The sequence below is a fragment of the Chrysochloris asiatica genome, unplaced genomic scaffold (genome assembly GCF_000296735.1).
Source record: "Chrysochloris asiatica unplaced genomic scaffold, ChrAsi1.0 scaffold00082, whole genome shotgun sequence".
Taxonomy (NCBI): domain Eukaryota; kingdom Metazoa; phylum Chordata; class Mammalia; order Afrosoricida; family Chrysochloridae; genus Chrysochloris; species Chrysochloris asiatica.
Window position 1 is genome coordinate 729,217 of NW_006408600.1, and position 6,344 is coordinate 735,560.

The window sequence follows — 6,344 nt, forward strand, 5'->3', positions numbered from 1 at the left end:
TTGGGTCACCTCTCTTTGGAATGGGCATAAATATTCATCTCTTCCAATCAGTCGGCCAGATAGTTGTCTTCCAAATTTCTTGGCAGAGATGAGTGAGTGCCTCTTGTGCTGCCTCACATCAATTGTATAGTGACTCTGTATTCTTTCTGTCTTCTTTTGATGTTTTCTACTTGTTCAATATTTTGCCCACAGAATTTTTCAACATTGCAACTCAAGAGTTGTATTTTTTTCCAGTGTTTTCAGCTTGAGAATTGCCAAAAAATGTTCTTCCCTTTTGGTTTTATAGCCCCAGGCCTTTGCATATTTCATTGTAATACTTTGCCTTCTCAAGTCACGTTCTGCAATCTTTTGTTCAGCTCATTTATGTGATCATGTCTTCCATCTGCTTTAGATTCTCTACATTCAGAAACAAGTTTAGTTCTGACAACCATTTTGGTCTTTTCTGTCTTTCTTATGATCTTTTGTTTTCTTCATATATAACGTACTTGATGTCATCCCACAATTCATCTGGTCTTTGGTCAGTGTTTAATGCATCACACACATTCTTGAGATGGACTCTAAATACATGTGGAATATACTCAAGGTCGTACTTTAACTCTTGTGAACTTGTTTTAATTTTCTTTGGTTTCAACTTGGACTTGCACATGTTGGAGTCTTGGTGTGGCGCTGTGGGTTAATGCACCAGACTGCAAAGTCATTTGAACTACAAGGTCGGTGGTTCAAGCTCACCAGCTGCTCCTTGGAAACCCTATACAGGGTCACTATGGGTCGGAATCGACTCAACGGCACTTCACAACAACAACAACAACAACACAGTTAGCTCCTGACGTTGTTCTGACGGATGATATTTACCTTCTCATTATTTTCTTCCCACAGATGTAGTCGATTTGATGGCGGTGTATTCTACCCATTGTATAGTCCCTGTTTATGCTTTGAAAACATGTGTTTGCAATGAATAAATTGTTGGCCTGGCAAAATTCTATCATGCGATCTTTAGTATCATTTATAAGATCAAATTCATATTTTCCAACTACCAATCCTTTGTCGTTGTCTCCAGCTTTTGTATTCAAATTATCAATCCATTTTGTTTGCATGTTTAGTCAATTTAAGACTAAAGAAGTTGGTAAAATCTTCAATTTCTTTTTCTTTGGCATTACAGGTTGGTGAGTAAATTTGAATAATATTCATATTAGCTGGTCTTTCTTGTATGGATATTATCCTATCACTGACAGCATCGTACTTCAAGGTAGATCTTAAAATGTTCATTTTGACAAAGAATGTGACACCATTCTTCAGTTTCTTATTCCTTGCATAATAGACCATATGAGTGTCCTATTCAATTCACTTCATTGTTGTTAGGTTCCATCGAGTAGGTTCTGACTCACAGAGAACCTCTATAGGGTTTCTGAGGAGTGACAGGTGAATTAGAACCACCATTCTGTGATTCAAACCAACCCTGTGGTCCAGTGCTTAATTTAATCCTACAGTGCCATGCAGGGACTCCTTTCAACTCACTAATACCTAGGATAATATCTTTACGTATTCCATATCATTTGTGATGACTTCTTAGATTCATACTTCATATATCCCACTTGCCAGTTACTAATAGGTGTTTGCTAATGTTTCTTCTCCTTTTGAGTCATGTCACATCAGAAAATGAAGGACTGGAATCTTTACTTTATCCAGGCTGACTCTGCTTTGATGAAGTAGCTCTGTCCCAGTTGTATTTTGAGAGCCTTCCAACCTAAGAGGCTCATCTGCTGGCACTTTATTGAATAATGTTCTGCTAATATTCATAAGGTTTTCAGTGGCCACATTTTTTAGAAGTAGATTGCCAAGTTCTTCTTTCTAGTTTGTCTTAACCCCGAAGTACACTGAAGCCCATCAAAAGCAGGTCAACTCTTGGGACTCATTCAACAGTACTCTTTATAATGCAGAAACTAAGACTTAGGTGCATAAATTGACTTGCCCATGGCCAGGCAACTAGTTGGAGTAGGTATGATAGCATGTGGGTTGCTGTACTCTTATCTCAAGGATCAAAGCCTTCAACTTCAGGATCTAAGTGAATGACTGTTTCTAATTGCATTTAAGTTATCTATAAATCCACCAGAAGCCCCAGTGGTTTACTGGGTTGCACGCTGGGCTGCTAACCACAAGATCAGCAGTTTAAATCCACCAGCCACTCCACAGGAGAAGACAAGGCCATTTGCTCCTGTGAACATTTACAACCTGGGAAGCCCTAAGGAGCAGCTGTACTGTGTCCTATAGGGTCGCTCTGCATCAGAATCAACTCAATGGCAGTGGTTTATGAAGCCACCACACCTTTTTATGTGCCGCTTGAAGCAGGATTTTGCTGACCTAACATGATACGGAAATCATCAGACAATATCTTTGATATGCCATGCAAGTAAAGTTTCATTAAAAGTAATACAGAAATAGCTGCAACCACACATTGACAGAGAACTTCTAGAGATTCAAGCCAGATTCATAAGAGGACATTGAATGAGGGATGACAATGTTGATGTCAGATGGATCTTGGCTGAAAGCAGAAAACACCAGAAAGGTGTTTACTTGTACTTTATTGACTATGCAAAGGCTTTCAATTGTGTGGATCATGACAAGCTATGGACAACATTGCGAAGTATGAGTATTCTGGAACAGTTCATTGTGCTCATGAGGAACCTGTACATAGATGAAGAGGAAGTTGTTCAAACAGAACACGGGACCACTGAATGGTTTAAAATTAGGAACGGTGTGCACCAGGGTTGTATTCTTTCACCATACTTATTCTGTTTGTATGCTGAACAAATAATCAGAGAAGCTGGATTATTTGAAGAAAAACGTGGCATCAGGATTGGAGGAAGGCTCATTAGCATTCTGAGATATGCAGATGATATAACCTTGCTTGCTGAAAGCCAAGAGGACTTAAAATACTTATTGATGAATATCAAAGACCACAGCCTTTAGTATGGGTTGCACCTCAATGTAAAGAAAACAAAAATCCTCACAACTAGACAAATAAATAACATCCATATAAATGGAGAAAAGATTGAAGTTGTCAATCACTTTATTTTGCTTGGATCAACCATCAACATTTATGGAAGCAGCAGTCAAGGAATCAAGCAGCATATTGCATTAGACAAATCTGATGCACAAGACCTCTTTTAAAGTGTTCAAGAGCAAAGATGCCAGTTTGAGGACTAAGGTGCTCCTGACCCAAGCCTTGGTATTTTCAATAACCTCATATGCATGCAAAAGTTCAACAATGAATAAGGAAGACCATAGAAGAATTGATGCATTTGAGTTATAGTGTTAGAGAATAATATTGAAAGAATCGTGGACAGCCAAAAGAACCAATAGAACTGTGTTGGAAGAAGCACAGCCAGAGTGCTCCTTGGAAGCCAGGATGGCCAGACTTCATCTTTCATACTTTGGACATATAATCAGGAGAGACCAATTGCTAGAGAAGGATATCATGTTTGGTAAAGTGGAGGATCAGAGAAAAAGAGGAAGACCCCCAACATGATGGATTGGCACAATGGCAGCATCAAAGGGCTCAAACATAGCAACAATTGTAAGGTTGGTCCAGGACTGGGCAGTGTTTCATTCTGTTGTGCATGAGGTCACTATGAGTCGGTACCAACTCAATGGCACCTAATAAAAACAGCTTAGGTCAGTAGATCAATGGACTCATTTGGAGTGCTTATTGAAACATGCAGATTTCCAGCATTCACCCACAGATTCAGATTCACCAGGCCGAGGATAAACAAACAAAAAACAGTTGCCCTGGAGTTGATTCTGACTCGTGTTGATTCCAGACCATTTAGAGTCCAACTGTGAACCATAGAGTTTTCAATGGCTCTGATTTTTCAAAAACAGATCTCCAGACCTGTCTACCGAGTCATCTCTGGGTAAGTTCAAACTGACAACCTTTTTAGTTAGGATTTGAATATGTAATTGTTTGTGCCATCGAGGACTTATGAAAACCCTATAGAACAGAGTTGAACTGCCTACCTAAGGTTCCTAAAGCTTTAAGAACATTTTTCTCCCTGAGTGTCTGGTGAGTCTGAACCACCAACTTTTCAGTTAGCAGCCAACCACTATAACACTGTATCACCAGAGTTTCTTAGATCTATGATAGTGTCCAGGATGTCAACGTGACTGCCTTGTATTTAGGAGGAATATTCCTTATCTGACCCAGGTTTGGCTAAATAGAAAGAATTGTGCATTTTCTTTTTACAGAAATCATGACAAATCCCCTGGCCCTTCCCTGGCCCTTCGGGTGATGGCAGCACACAGATCTTCATGTGTGGCTCAGCTCCCTTCTCAACTGGCTGGCTAGACTCCTGGGAAAGGTCCCAGAACAGAGACAGAGGCCACAACCTGCCACACCCAGGCTTCATTCTGCCTGTGTGGGTGCTGGGGGTGAAAAGAGGTGCAGTATGACTGCATCCAGGCCACCAAGATACACAGACAGGCTAGGACCGTTAGCAAGGTCCAGTTTCCATCCCCTGCCGGGGCCAACGGCCCTCCTGAGTTCCTCAGAGGAAGCCAGTTATCCGCTGGATGATCATTGTTCTCCTGGATTCTGTCTTGATATCTCTGCCAAGCACATATTTTAGCTGGATCCACTGCTCTGGCCGCTATACATCTCTGTAGTTGATCTAGGAAACATACAGCCCAGGAAATGGAAGAGGAGCTGCAGTTCCTGTGGACGTTGAAGGTAGGACCACACAGGGATATAGGCACCAGGGACAAGGGGCCCATTGGACTAGTGACCAGCATCCTCCCAAGGAACCTCTCAGCTTTTCAGATATTGGGCTATTGGCAGAAGCAAAGACACACCGGACTTCTTGGGAACCATGTTAACTCCTCTACAACAGGAAAGGAGTCTTGTCATTTTTAGGTGCTGTCGAGCGGGTTCTGACCCATAGCAACCCTGTATAGGATTTCCAAGGAGCAGCTGGTAAGTTTGAACTGCCAACCTTGCGGTACAAACTGATTTTACAGTCCAGTGCAGTAACCCACAGCGCTGCACCAGGGTTCCAAACAATAGAGAGAAGTTGTTGTTGTTGTCAGGTGCCATCGAGTCAGAATCAACTGATAGCGACCCCATGCACAGCAGAACGAAACAATGTCCGATCCTGGGCCAACCTCACTACCGCTGCCACACTTGAGTCCATCAAGGATGCCACCTGGCCAATCCATCTTGTGGGGGTCTTCCTCTTTTTCTCTGATCCTCCATCTTACCAAGCATGATCTCCTTCTCCAACAACTATTCCCTCTTGACAATGTGTCCAAAGTATGAGAGATGAAGTTTGGCCCTCTTGGCCTCTAAGGAGCACTCTGGCTGCACTTCTTCCAAAACAAATCTATTGGTTCTTTTGGCTGTCCATGGCACTTTTAGTATTCTCCTCCAACACCATAATTCAAAGGCATCAATTCTTCTACCATCTTCCTTATTCACTGTCCAGCTTTTGCATGCCTATGAGGTAATTGAAAATACCATGGCTTGGGTCAGGCACACCTTAGTCCTCAAGCTGACATCTTTGCACTTTAAAAAGTTCTTGTGCAGCATAGAGAGAAGTAGAGTCTCTGTATTTCTGTAAAAGAAGGTCAATGTTTTGGACAATTTGCTATGGCTTTGTTGGGTTTTGCAATAAGGCTGCAACTTACAGACTAAAGCCTGCATTGGCATTAATTGGCCACAGGGAATGTGGCTATTTCCCATACACTAATATAATATAGGAGTGCTGGTGTGGTGCTGTGGGCTAATGTGTCAGACTGCAAAGTCTTGGGAACTGCAAGGTCGGTGGTTCAAGCTTACCAGCTGCTCCTTAGAAACCCTATACAGGGTCACTATGGGTTGGAATCAACTCGATGACACTTAACATCAACAACAATATAATATACAGTCTTAGTGTGTTGCTATGGTTTAATGTGTCAGACTGCAAAGCTGTTTGAACCGCAAGGTCGGTGGTTCAAACTCACCAGCTGCTCCTCGGAAACCCTATTTAACCCTGGGTTAAATGCTTAGCCAGGGTCGCTATAGGTTGGAATCGACTCGATGGCACTTAACAACAACAACAATATAATATAGAAGGATATCATGTTTAGTAAGGTGGAGGGTCAGAGAAAAAGAGAAAGACCCCCAACAGGATGAATTGGCCAAGTGGCAGCATCGATGACTCAAGCGTGGCAACAGTAGTGAGGTTGGTCCAGAATCAGGCAGTGTTTTGTTCTGCTATTCATAAGGTAGCTATGAATCAGTACTGACTCAATGGCACCTAACAACAATAACATAGATAGATAGATAGATAGATAGATAGATAGATAGATAGATA